Raw genomic sequence first — 15,183 nt, 5'->3', positions numbered from 1 at the left:
TAAGTCGACCTAAGTTACATCAACTCCAGCTATATTATTCACGTAGCTGGAGTAGTGTAACTTAGGTCAACTTACTGCGATGTCTACACTGCGCTGCGTCACCGGGAGACACTCTCCTGTCAACTTACCTTATTTCTCTCATTCCGGTGGAGTACCTCGACCGGAGTGTGCTCTGCGGTCAATTTAGTGGGTCTTCACTTCTAGACCCGCTAAATTGACCCCCGCTGAATCAATCGCAGCAGCTTTGATCCCCAGTCAGTGTAAACATGGTCACATGACCTAAATCTGTTTTACGCTCACTTTAGTGTCTTGGGTTGAAAAGAGAAACTCACAGCTTCAGTCAGGCAAGGCTGTGCCTCATGCTGGAGTCTGGATCAGCTGAATGAAATCACATGCATTAAATTTAACCAATCTCTGTAAAATGAGATATCTGTAAGCTTGAAAATAATGCAAGTGCTATTTCTGAATATGTCCTTTCAAATACTAGGACAATTGAAAGTCACTGTGAGAGTACATCTTCAAGCAGACAGGAGCCATTAATTGCCAGAGTACAACTGAGCTAATGCACACACTCTCAAGTTGGTATGTTGAATTCCTGTATCCCTGCAGTCTGCCTTATGTTTTGGATGGCCCATAATAACAACATTGTTCATGCTCGTTATTGGGTTACATTTTATGTGTTGTGCAGTAAAACAGTACAAGGCATCCTGAATAAGATTTTGTGTTTACTGCTGTTATTGTGATTAAAAAAAACAAGCAAGACTTAAGTGAAAAGGTGAGATACTTTAGAATGCTCAACCCAGTGATCAAACAAGCTTAAACTTTTTCTTACTCCTTCTTACAATATATTTCAAACGTAGGTTACAGTAGAGGCCCCTTTCCACATATACTAGCCATCCACATTCCCCTGAGACCTACACTTCTTATCTCTATGCAACACACACTTCTACTGACTCTCACTTGTGCTCTGCTACATACAATGGAAACCTCGCACCTGCAGCTTTTGATACAAGCACTTTGTGTCCTGTCATACAGTGGAAACATCTCTGTAACGTAAGTAATGCAAATAACAGAAAGGCGGATTGACATAGTCCATCCTATACAAAGTGCCAACAGTTGGAGTATTTTAGAGCCCTATATAAAAATGTGTGTATAAAGACTCAGTTTTAGCCAGAATCCTGTTTAAATATGGTTCTTCCCTGCAAGGTGTTTTCCAATACCATTTTCCTAGTCAATGTAATCCAGGTCTCTCCAGGTTACAGTATTTAAAATCATGTACTCTAGAATAGAACATGGTTTGTAAAATGGTAGGTCTGGGAATCACAAAACAGTGTTGAACCCATGTTAGCGTCTTACTGGGAAAAGAGACATATTTAATAAAAATAGTTTAGATTACCAATTTCCCTTTTATAGTAGATAAGCCCAAAGGACTTCTTCCAGTATACCAAACACCTATGGTAACTGATGGGGTGTGAAGCTCTAGGGTGCAGCAGCTGATATTGCGGGTTTACTTTAGATATGGATGGTGGTAAATAAATGATCAGTAGCTAGTGTTTAACGATCAGAAATATTAAAACTGCTTTCAATTAGTCATTAACTAGACCAAATTTTAAGGATCAGAACTTACAACCACTTTGAATAAAACTATCATTTATTTTAATAGGAATTCTGCAAGTGTAGTGTCTACAGAACCAGTCCCTGAAAAAGTATAAGTAAGACATTTGATTTCTTTAGAAAAGGGGCAAGTTGCTGCTCTGACCCAAAAAACCTCTCCAGAAAAGATCTTCCAATTTGAACAAATCATTCATTTTCTGTAACTGTGTGTTATTCTGGGGAGGCGCAAGTTTGGGGATTTACAGGAACCCATTTAAATGCTATTATACAACACAGACTGTTTTTAACTTTATGAGTAAGCTATTTTCTTGTAGTGCTATGTATTGAAAATATTTTTTTTTTCAGTATATTATATCCGTCCAAACAGAGGCACTGTGCTCAACCCCTACTCTGCCCAGGGCACCGCCCCCCACCTGCACCCCTACCCTATTCCCACCCCACCTTTTCCTTTCCTGCCCAGTTCCACCCCCTTCCTGCTCTTCCTCCCCCCCGATGCCTCCTGCACTCTATGGAACAGCTGATCGCAGCGAGCGGGAGGCGCTGGGAGCAAGGGGGAGGAGTTGATCAACAGGGCCGCCAGCAGGCGGGAGGCACTGGAGGGTGGGAACAGGCTGCCGGTGTAATTTTTTTCTGTGGGTTCTCCAGCCCTGAAGCACCCACGGAGTTGGCACCTGTGTATACACACACAGTTATGTATAGCGATATTTTTATATAATACATAATGGCATTTTAAAAGCTACGTTAAAATAATGTTAAGATTGCAGAATCAAACACTCAAAAGTTAGGAAATGCCAGAATTTAGGTTATTTGTACACCCTTAATTTGCCCCCTATCACCCCCCCCCCCCCCCCGCACATATGTATGATACAGTCTTTAATTACATTCTAACATTTTTTTTTCCCCACAGGACCCGTCTCATTCAGGGCACAAGACGTATATGTTTTGTTCTCCCAAAAGTTAGTTACTACACCCACAAACATTAATTTCTTCAAATAAGGAATTATACATAGATGCTGACTCTACGGTGAGATACACTTTTCCCTAGACTGCTAATATTCCATTCCAGGGCCTATAATCAATTGTCTCAATCCAACATTAACATCCAAGATCTACACATAGAGCCTGATTCAAACCCCACTGAAATCAATAGGAATATTTCAGCTGACTTCAGTGGGCTTTGGATGAGGCCCTAAGTGGCTGGTGCTGCAAATGTTTCCTCACGTGACTAATCACATTGAAATCATGGGACTGCTCCTGTAAGGAGGGACTAAAAGCACAGGTATGTGTTTGCAGGATCAGCTCCTCTGTTCTCCCACGTATAGAGCCCTGCACGGATACAAGGCCCCCAACCCTGCCCACTGGGCAGGCACCAGGCTCACCGGATGCTCCTTTCGCCACTGAGGTACCCAGTGGAGCCCTGCACCTTCGCAGATACCGATTTATATCCACAGATATCTGCATCCATGGATATAAAGTTGTATTGCAGGGCTCTACCCATGTACTGCCTTCAAGTAGAGTTCAGCCTCAATGAAATCCCTGACCTGGGTTCATATCTGAAATACCCAGCCCACAGCTGTTTCTAAAATGAGACAGATCTGACTACCTAGGAAGGCTCAGACTTCAAGCTGCAAGCCTGCCCTGGAGCTGGGGTTTTGGTCTAGCCCTTTATAAAAAGTTCATTCAGATCCAGAACGAAGTTTGGTTCAAACCCTTCTATCCTTTCAGTCATTCTTCCTTTAATCTGTCTATAAAACTCCTTTGGTTCCAGGGGCTGTGTTGCGGGACTCCAGTGCAATCATTTTGCGGACACTGTAATTTAATGCCTTTCACATACCTAATCCTGAGCTCAACCAAGCCTGCAGTTTGTTTTTTGTTTAACATGCTTAGCTACTGCCCTTGACAGAGGTATCTGGCCCTTCTATACAAAACACTTGAGCAGGATGGCTAAAGCAATAAAACACCTATGATTGCATAGTGAGCTGGAGTATCTCTCTCCTTCCACCTCCACTGCTGTGCTGAACACAGGCCTCCCTCAAGATTACAGTGGCCAGTGCTGAGCCCCATACATACTGACACTGCCCAGTGCACTGAGTACTTTGAACTTTAATTACACCCAGTTACACCTAGTGGCTTTGATAATTGAAATCTTCAGGTAGTTAATAAGAATCCTGTCTCCTTAAGTGGTTAAACATTAACCTTGATGGTGCAGCAAACACAGGGTCCAACATAGATTGTCTGAGATCTGTCACGAAGTCACTTTAAAAAAAAACAACAAAAAAAAAAACAGGAAGCGCCAATCTGGTACTAATACACTGGTGCATCTCCTCCATTTCTCCTTATTGACTAGAAAATTAGCTCTCTTTTTCAGCCAGAACCTTTTCAGGGAGCATATTAATCCTCCCATGCATACATACTGTGGATATGTATGCTGGCATCCAAAATGCTACACAAGGATATGTAAGGATGTAGAGGAATTGTGATACATATGATTAAGGACTGTATGCAACAGCGGTAGAAGTTATTCATGCAGGTTTAACTTTGGCATATCATGAGTCTGAAATGTCACCATGCAATTTGATTCACATAGTTTTTGTATGGTCTAGTATTTTCATAGTGTTGGTTATTTTTATTCAATCATTAAAATATAAGAAAACAAACTACAAAATTATTTTGGATATCTTGAACCATTGCCACTTTTAAAATTAGGGATACTTTATGCTGATACCCTTATTGCTGTAGATTAGTGTATTTTGGCTTTAGTTTTATTTACTCTATCCTAGCTGTGGAGATAACCATGTACAACTATTTACTCAGGAAGTCAGGGTGCAGCTGCAGCCAGAGGGAGCTTGAGAAGCTTGGAAACTCTACAGGGCTATGGCGTACCAGAGCCAAAGAAAGGTGCGGTACTCAGCTCAGGAGAGTCAGGCCCTTTACGCATCTCTTACAGTGGATGGGGATCAAACATGCACATAAAAAAACTGGCAAGTTACCTGATCCAAACAGATTCCCACCTAAGTATTATAAGCTATTGCCTGATAGGGCATCAAACCTCATTTTAGATACCTTCAGGTGACACCAAATAGAGACAATTTTATTGGGTCTGGAAAAAAATCTTGCTCTATCTGTTATCCTTTAAAAATGTAGCTTTGTGTTTGATTGTCATGGATAAAGGCCAGTGTTGTCTTTAATCAATATTGATTGTAAAATTCTGGCCAAATATTGGGCTTTAGGATTGGATTTCACTTTATCCTACTGATTTGTAGCAGATTTGTTTGATTAAAGCTTAATACTCAGTGGATGGTGTGAGTGGATTACTGGTTATCCTTTTGAAGAACAAAAATCTGATATCCCGGTTGCTGCTTTTTCACTTGATGTGATGCGGGAAAAGGGTTCAACAATATTGAATGGCCTTTTCTGTTCCATGATCTGCCTGCTTTGGGCTTTCAGGAGGAATTTATTTCTTGGGTGAATCTCTTAAACATCAATCTATTTGAATCGTTCTTAACCAACAGTATGTGTTCATGCCCCTTTCAGTTTTAGAAAAGGTACTTGGACAGGATGGCCTCTCTTCTCATTTCTTAGCTGTAGCAATTTTAGCAATTATGATATAAAATTAAGTGAACAGCAAAAGTGTTAATAGGATTGTGCAGAATCTTTGGCTTTGTGCACATGATGTTTTTGCTTACCTTGTCTAACCTAAGCGTCTAGTCCCTATCTTTTAAAGATGCTCTGGCTTCTGGGGATTTAATTTAGGATAAACTGGAAGTCATGCTGTTATCTGGATTCTATACACAAAAGTTGATTCCCACAATGGAGAATTGTATGGCAAATGGGATAAATAATACCTGCTGATCTATAACATATTGTTGTGGAGAACTTCTTTCCACTGATCAACAAGATTCAAAGGCTATCAGTAAATGGAAACTACACTAACTTTCTCTGTGGAGATGAATTTATCCCCTTAAAAAGAATTCTCTGTTCATGGTCATCTGCTGTAATTACTACTACTTCATTACTATGGCCAAGATTTTCAAAACTAAGAGCCTAATGTTAGACTCCTGGTCTACAGTACGCGGTTATTTCGGAATTAGCCGAGTTAATTCAAAATAAAACTGATTCCGTCCACACGACCAAACCGTTTTTTTTCGATTTAAAGGGCTCTTTAATCCGATTTCTGTACTCCACCTCGGCAAGTGGAGTAACGCTAAAATTGAGATCGCAGTTCCAGGTTACAGGTACTGTGGACGCAATTCGACATTATTGGCCTCCGGGAGCTATCCCAGAATGCTCCCCTGTGACCGCTGTGGACAACGCTCTCAACTCTGATGCACTAGCCAGGTAGGCAGTAAAAGCCCTGGGAACTTTTGAAATTAATTTCCTGTTTGGTCACCATCAGCACAGTCCACCATCACAGGCGACCATGTAGAGTCCACCATCACAAGAGACCACGCAGTCCCGGATTTGCAGACGAGCTCCAGCATGATCCAAACGGAAGGTACTGGATCTCATTGCATGTTGGGGAGATGAATCTGTTATGGCAGCACTACATTCCAAAAAAAGAAACCCAAATATGTACGCTAAAGTCTTCAGGGCCAGGACGGAAAGAGGCTACTCCAGGGACACAAAGCAGTGTAGTACAAAAATCAAGGAGCTCAGGCAAGCGTACCAAAAAGCCAGGGAGGCGAATGGGTGCTCTGGGTCACAGTTCCATACATGCCACTTCTACCGTGATCTACATCCAATTATGGGGAGTGATGCCACCACTACCTCTTGACACCTGGCAAGGAGAGAGTTGCACAGAGCGAGGAGGATGAGTTATTGGAGGACGAAGAGGAGGAGGAGGACAGTGCACAGGCGGCAAGTGGGGAATCCATTTTCCGCCCTAGCCAGGAACTAGTCTTATCGTTGGAGCCAACAGCCTCCCCCCACTCCCAAGGACTGTTGGCTCCAACGATAAGACTAGTTCCAATGATAAGACTCCCAGACCATGACCCTGGAGAAGGCACTTCTGGTGAGTGAGAGCCTGATCGGAGCCACGCAGTGGGGGGTGGGGTGAAACCCAGCTGCGCTGGGCTGTTCGTGTTTAGTTTAAAGCGCTCATCCCTGCTCAGAGCCTCCTCGGAGCCATGTGATGGGTGCGGGCTGGGGGGGGTGGGGGTGTTGTATGAAGCGATCATCCCAGAGGGCCTGCAGGCTCTCCTTTTATATGGCAAACCCACCAGGAATTGCTTGCTATGGGAAAGGGGGCCCGGCAGTTTGAAAGCATTGAAATGAATGCGGAAGAAGCAGAACCCTGCGTGCCCCTAGGGCTTACCATGGCTGCCTGCAACTTGAATTCTGTTGCCCGGACGCGTGTCATGGCTTACTCACACCAAAGTGGCAGGCCATTCAGTTTAAGAGGCAAAATGTGACCTTGTACAGAAAGAACATGTGCTGTGTACTATGAATTGCCTGTTTCACTGAGAAAGAGTGTCCCCTTTGTTCTCTAAAATGTATCTTTTAAAATACTACCCTCCGTTTTTCTCCTCCTGCAGGTGCAATGTTTCAACGCGGCCCCTGTCTACCCCGTCCCAGAGGCTGGTCCAGATTAGAAGGTGGAAAAAATGAACTTGGGACGACATGTTTGCCGAGCTCATGCAGTCCTCCTGCACTGATAGGGCCTAGCTGAATGTGTGGAGGCAAACAATTGCAGAGTCCCGTAAAGCATTAAATAAATGCGAAGAGAGAAGGGACGCGCGTGATGAGAGCAGGTAGGATGCTATGGTCACGCTCATGGGGGAGCAAACTGACATGCTCCACTGTATGGTGGATCTAATACGAGAAAGGCAACAAGACCACAGACTGTTGCTGCAGCCCCTGTATAACCGCTCTCCCTCCTCCCCAAGTTCTATAGCCTCCTCACCCAGATGCCCAAGAACACGGGGGCGGAGGAAAGTTGCGGGGACCCACACACTCAACCCCAGAGGATTGCACAAGCAGCAGAAAGCTGGCATATCCAAAATTTTGATTTGGTTTCTGGACTTGTCCTTCCCTCCTCCTCCACCCCCCTAGCCCAATACCCTCCCCTCCCCCGGTCTACCTTCTGATTTCTCTCAACGTGTTGTGCAACAAATAATAAAGAACAGTTTTTAAACAATTGTGACTTTATTTCCTTTCATATATATAGGGGCGGGTAACTTCAAGAGAAACAAACACAACTGTCACATCGTACCCTGGCCAATCATGAAACTGGCTTTCAAAGCTTCTCTGATGTGCAGCTCACCCTGCTGCACTCTTCTAATCACCCTGTTGTTTGGCTGTGCAAAATTGGCTGCCAGGCAAGTTGCCTCAACCTTCCACCCCGCCATAAACATCTCCCCCTTACTCTCACAGATACTGTGGAGCACACATCAAGCAGCAATTACAATTGGAATATTGGTTGTGCTGAGATCTAACCAAGTCAATAAACTGCATCAGCGAGCTTTCAAATGTCCAAAAGCACATTCTACCACCATTCTGCACTTGCTCAGCCTATAGTTGAACTGCTCCTTACTACTGTCCAAGGTGCCTGTGTACGGCTTCAAGAGCCATGGCATTAAGGGGTAGGCTGGGTCCCTGAGGATAACTATAGGCATTTCAACATCCCCAATAGTAATTTTCTGATCTGGGAACTAAGTCCCTTCCTGCAGCTGTTCAAATAGGCCAGAGTTCCTGAAGATGAGAGTGTCATGCACCTTTCCTGGTCATCCCACGCTGATGTCGGTGAAACATCCCTTGTGATCCACCAGTGCTTGCAGCACCATGGAAAAGTACCCTTGTGGTTTACGTACTGGCCGCCCTTGTATTCTGGGGCCAAGATAGGGATATGAGTTCCGTCTATCGCCGCGCCGCAGTTAGGGAACCCCAGCGCATTAAAGCCATCCACAATGGTCTGCACATTTCCCAAAGTCATTACCCTTGATAGCAGCTGGTCAATGATTGCGTTGGCTACCTGCAGCACAGCCGCCCCCACAGTAGATTTGTCCACTCCAAACTGATTCCCAACTGATCGGTAGCTGTCGGGCGTTGCAAGCTTCCACAGGGCTATGGCCACTCGCTTCTCAACTGTGAGGGCTGCTCTCATTTTGGTGTCTTTGCACTTCAGGGCAGGGGACAGCAAGTCACAAAGTTCCATGGCCCACTGGGAATCATCCCATACCTGCGACACCATGCAGTCCCACCAATCTGTGCTTGTTTCCCGGGGCCAGAATCAGCGTTCCACAGCATGAACCTGGCCCAACGCCACCATGATCTCCCAATCGCCACATGCCATGGTTCTAGGAACATCTGTGTCCATGTCCTCATCAGTATAGCAATCGCACTGTTGTCGCTTTTTCACCCAGTTTTGCAGGCATTGCACATACTGCTGGATAATGCGCGAGGTATTTACAATAGTCAAAACTGCAGCAGAGATCTGAGCGAGCTCCATGCTTGCCGCGCTATGGCGCCTGCATGGGTAATCCTGGAAAAAAGGGTGCGAAACATAGGAGAGCGGAGAGGCAGTGGAAGAGGTGCTGTTTGGTTCACGATAGCTGAAAAAAGGCATGAAATGGTTGTCTTCTGTAACTTTCACAGAGGCGGGAGCCCAGGACAGACAACATGGAGAAGCTCAGTAGCACGGCAAGAGCAGGAGAGCAGAGTTGGTGGCGGAAGCTGTGCTGCTCGGTTCACGATGGCCAAGCAGAGTTGGCAGCGGAAGCGGTCGATGAGGAAGAGAAAGAGTAGATACTTATAGAGATTACATAGAAAGACAAGAGGAAATACGAGGTGGATTCATAGTACCAGGAGAGAAGTGGTGCACCGTACTACACCGTCTGCTGAAAGCAGTATGGTGTCTACACGCCAAAAAGGCGTGAAACAATTGTCTGCCGTAGCTTTCACGGAGGGAGGAGTGACTGACGACACACACCCAGAAACACCCACGAGAATGTTTTTGCCCCATCATGCATTGAGAGCTTAATCCAGAATTTCAATGGGTGGCAGGAACTGTGGGATAGCTACCCACAGTGCACCACTCTGACGTTTGATGCTAGCCTCGGTACTGTGGATGCACTCCGCTGAATTCACATGCTTTAGTGGGGACACACAAGACCAAATGTATAAAATCACTTCCAAAAATTCGAATAGAATAATTTCGAAATAATTTTGTACTGTAGACGTACCCTGAAGTACTAAGCATCCAGCAACTCCTATTGCTTACATTATACAAACATGATTTTTTAAATGTTTTTAAAAAACAGCCTCGATTTTTTTCCACCCATAATTATTTGTGGGTGTAAATAAGGACATGTCTGACTATCTGTCTTGTGAGCACAATCACACACCTACATACTCTAATAATTACACATAAAGCAATGTCCAGGTGTGAAAAGGGCTTCTGGACTACGGAGCCTGCTGGATCCCCACCAGGTTACATGGTATAAGCATTTTGCCAGATAATAGATGTCAGAGGTGTAATGCACATAATGCAACATTAGTCCACACAACCTGGTGGTAATCCCAGCTAGGGATGTTGTCTCAAGGAGGATATTTAATGGATTATATTCACCCTTACCTTTTGGGGGACCTAATTCAGTACAGTCACAAATGGAGAAAGAGATGATTCTTGAGAACACAAGCAATACAAATATTTATGTTCATGAAATGGAGTAGGTTAATATGCTACTTGATATAAGCAAAGCAAAGGTTTCCTCTGTGTTAAGTGACAAAATGAAGGACTACCACCTCATTTGAAAATCAATCTTAAATCCATATAGCAAAAAAGAGGTCATCTGAGGTAACTCTGACCTCATCTTATCTTTGTCTGTGTTTGCATGCAACGAAGTAGCGACAGGGGTTGGAGAAGAATGATGCTAACTTTCCCCATTTTCTGTTTTGTTGTTACAATCCCTTACTCAGTACTAAAATATTTCATATACTCATGTTACAGCTTTAAGCATGATATCTGGGCATGTTCAAGCATGACATTAATAGATCTTCAATTTTGTCATGGCAGAATGTATTATTATAGTGTTGTTCAGTTAGCCTATAACTGATTGTTTGGGTATGTATTTCAATTAGTGTAAAAAATTCAACAAAATATTAATGAATATAAACAAAACTCCAAACCTGACTTTACTGCTATAATTTTGGATACTTAACCACTGCCCACATCCGTGACAGTGCTTCCGTAGTTAATTATTGTGTTTCTAATAGGAAAAGGCCAAGGGAGACTTAAAGAAAGAAAAGGGACATACCAAGTAAACATAATAAGAAATCAAGAGTGAGATCCTCAGCCAATGTAAATGGGTGCAGCTGCAGCTCCACTGTCTTCAGAGAAGCTATGTCCATGTACACCAGCTGAGGTTCTCCTCCTAAAAATATAATGGTGTTTCGACATGCCCTACAGTTTTATTTCCACTTGTTTGGGAATATTTGCTTCATTCACTGAAGTCTGTCATTCATGAGCAATATATTCATCCCAACTTCATGCAATAAAATATATAGCATCCCACAGAATCACGTACACTTTCCCTATGTTTATAGGCATATAACATGGTGACTTTTTTGTAAAAAGTGCTGTATATAGGCCAAATCCTGAAAGGTGCTGAATAGAGTGTTGCCAATTTTTATGATATTTGTCATTCTTCTTCAAGCCCTAGCTCCTGGACCCATGAGATTATGTGAGAATCTCAGTTTTCATTTAATGTCTAGCCCTCTTTGTTTGTGAAACAAGCTTGAAAATATGACCAGAGTGAACTCAAAAGGCTCTGAAATCAGAAACAAATAAAAAACACCCATTTTTAAATCTATGGGTTTTAAGTCACTCATGATTTTTGCCCTCTATAGGTGTACATGTGTATAATATATAATGCCAAGATTTTTTACATGACTGGTGATTTTGGGTGCTCAACTTTTGATACCTCTTAAAGGGATCTAAAGGGTGGGTGCTTAGCACTTTCTGAAAATCAAGTTATCTGAAGTTGGGAACCCAAAGTCACTAGTCACTTACAAAGATCTTGGTCATATAGAATATTGAACATATACAACATTAAATTTAAATTCTGTATTTTTAAAATACTGATTTGATTCCAGTCATTATTATTACTATTATTTGTATGATCTAAGTGCCTGGGGCCACAGTCCTGAACCAGGATCCCACTGTGCTAGGTGCTGAACAAACACAAAACAAAAAAAGTCCCTGTTCCAAAGTGCATACAATCTAAGTATATTATAAGAGAAAACAGACAGACAAAGACAGTCCAACAGGGGAATTAAAAGAAAGTGAGACAATATTGCAGTATTGCCAAACTCAACAGATCAAAAAACCTGAGCCAGACCCCCAAAAATCAAGAGATTGTCTCACACAGAGCAGGGATGGACGGGGAAGCTCAAAAATCAAAAGACAGACCAAAAACACAATATAATCTTAAAAATAAAATTTCCTGATTTTTGTGAGGGAGGTGAATCAATGTTGCCTACTCTCCCATATGTATTAGGTAAGGGGATTTGGGGACTCTAGTGCAGGAGCTCTTATCTCCCATATCTCCTGTCCCATGCCCAGCAATTAATTCTGCCCCTCCTCCCCCCAAATTAATCCTGTCCACCAGTTCTCATAGGCCACACAACCAGGGACATCACCTGGGCCATGTCCCAACCGCTTTTAAGTAGGTACCTGGAAAAAAGAGTTGCTTCCTGGCTGGTTTTTGACTAGCCTGGGAGATATTTCTACTTGCTTGGTGGCTGCCAGTCAAGAGTTGTCATTTGCTGGGGTTTTGCTATGCGCATGTGTACCCGCACACACAGCAATCTCATAACTTGTGGCCACAGCACTCCATTGGCTAGGAGTCCACAGCTGTACAGTTGCCACCTTTCTAATTATTGATAACCAGACTTCTGAGTCCCTGCTCTCACCCTGCCTCTTCCCCCCTGAGGCCCCACCCCTGTCACTCACTCCTCTGGCCCCCTCCCCGGATCTTCTCAAGGAGCCTGCCTGCAGGTAAGAGGCAGCCCCAGATAAGCAAGGGCTGGTGCGGGTTAATGACCTGTTGCCTCCCCCAGCCCAATGACAGCTGGGCTTTTGGTTCGGGTGCAGTGTAGGTGCCTGGTTTGCAAAAAGGGGACCTGGCAGCCCTAAATGGCACCCAGACACAGAAGCCAAAAACCAGACTGTCCAACTAAAACCCGGATGGGTGGCAACCCTACATGGCTGCTGGTTCCTGCTCTGGTGGCGTAACCTGTTACAGGCTGGGTCCTTGCCTGCCAACGGCCGAACCCACAACGGCTCCTCTCAGCGCTGGGGAGCAGCTGCCAAGTGGGACAGACCCATCACCCGAGGGTGAGGCCCACCAGCAGGGAGGGGTAAGGTAAGGGCGGGAAAGGGGAAGCAGGGGCTCCTGGGAGGAGTTGGTGGGCGGGCGGGGGGGTCCTATGATGGGGTGGATGGGGGGCAGCACCTGAAGGGGGAAGCTCAGTGCGGGGAAGGGGGAGGGGAGCATTCTAGGCCCACACACACTGTAAATGGCGCCCTTTGGTCCCTGGTTCACCCCCCCAGCCTCATCTCTGCTCCCCCGTCCAGGCTGGGGAGGGGACTGTTTCAGGGGCCTTTCTCCCCCTGACCCTCTGCAGAGCCCAGTGCTGCGGGGAAGGCGAGACTCTCCAGCTCGCCTCCCCCCTCCTGTGCCTTTGCCTTCGCCTTCGGGTGGCTGAGGAGGGAGAGAGAGAGAGCGCGCACGCTCAGCCTCCAGCGGCTGTGATTGGTTGCGCTGCCTGAGGAGGCGGGCAAGAGGGAGGCAGGCAGCCAATCAGAGGGCTCATATCTGCACGAGGGCGGGCGCGCCAACCTTCCGTGCCAAGCGGACTCAAGCTCGTCTTTAAAGTGGGAAGAGGGGCGAGCGGGAGCAACGCCAACGGTCTGCCTCGGGTCACGAGGGGTCGGGGCAGAACGCACGTGCCGCGTCACCTGGGGGCTGTCCGCAAAGAGCGCCGCGTGTCAGGGCCACGAGGGGACCCGCTAAACGCGAAGGCGAGAAGTGGGGGTGAGGGGCAGGTGAGGCGCTGTGGGGGCTGTAGCTGCCCAGCCCGGGGGCGCCGCCACCGCGCTACACAGAGCTGGGTCGGCAGCGCTTTTACCTGGCAGCTCACGCTCCCGACACCCCTTTCCTGGGCTTCAGAGCCCGAGCTCAAGGCCAAACCCTCTACACAGCTGATTTTAGCGCGGCAGCCCCAGCCTGTCGCCTCAGGCTCAGAAGCTCGCTGCCTCGGCTGTGTAAATGTGCCTCTGGGGGTCAGGGGAAGCATTGGTGCAAACAGCACAGCGTAGGGACAGGCAGAGCCCTTTCTGCAGGTTCACTGGAATGTCCTAAGGTGGAAAGCGGCCTTCCTGTGGCTGCTGGCTGGAGTCTCTGGTGGGCTGCTCTGCAGACTGTCCCCAACGCCACAGGGGGGAGGGGAGGCACCAACTGGACCCTAGTGCCCCCAGAGTCTCCCCTGCACAGTTCTGGGTCCACAGAGGATCTGAGAGGGGTAGCCTAGTCCGAGCCCCGTTTTACCCCCTTCCCTCCTAGCGCAGCAGCCCCTGCTTTGGCTGATTCTGTTCCTACCAGCTGGAGATTCTGTGCCCTCAATCAGAGCCCCCAGCAACTGATTCATTTATTTATTTAGAACTTTTCCCTGTGCTTTCATATACTCATCTCTATTACTGACCCATTCAAAATCTGAGAATTAGTCCTTTCATTAGAATTAATAGTTTTTTCCATGCATGAAGGCCCACAATGCATTTGGAGTGTCACTATCCCATATAAAACTGTTTAGTTGGTACCCAGGTATTTATACCACGCTCATCATAATATTTTACAAGAAAAATAAACCATTACTGCCAGATAGTTCCCTCATTTTGTGTCTGTGATTGGTAATCTGTGTAATTATTAGCGTTTGTTTTTCTCTGCATACCATATGTGCATTGGTGCTATTAATTTCTTTGTGTTAGTCTATTATGTTTAGGAGACACAGAGTTTAAACAATTTAATTACATTCCCTTTGGCTTGCATTGTAAAGATATGGCTATCAAGCAAGGACTTTTAACTATGAAGGGCAGCTCCAAAGCAAAGACTGTATGGTAGGGTGGTTTGGTACAAAGGTTATAATGGCATGCATTTGGTGTGTGGAATTACTCATCAATGGTAAAGCCAATTACTATACAGACCATCCCAAATGAGTACCAATAAAATCTTTGTATCATACCACACCAGTGAATAAGCTGTTTGTGCCACATATTTTATAGAAAATCTTTTTTCAGAAACATTGTAGAGGGTTGTATAACCACAAATTATTGATACTGTTTTCCATATTACTCTTCCTATAAAACCTTGGTGCAATGAGTCCTCCTGCAGAGGAGAGAAATTATCATTACTAAATTGTACACATCTCTCCCTCATGCCTGTGATAATATATAGAGAGAGGTTAGGTCTGGAAGTGTTGTCTAGAGGCACCCACCCTTATATAAGGACAGGAGTTCCTCTAACTTATTTTTGGAAACTTGTACACCAGTTTCTGAACCTTATGCAGGTATCC

Source organism: Chelonia mydas, chromosome 1 (genome assembly GCF_015237465.2).
Source record: "Chelonia mydas isolate rCheMyd1 chromosome 1, rCheMyd1.pri.v2, whole genome shotgun sequence".
Classification (NCBI taxonomy): Eukaryota; Metazoa; Chordata; order Testudines; family Cheloniidae; genus Chelonia; species Chelonia mydas.
Note: the sequence above shows the minus strand (reverse complement) of the source record.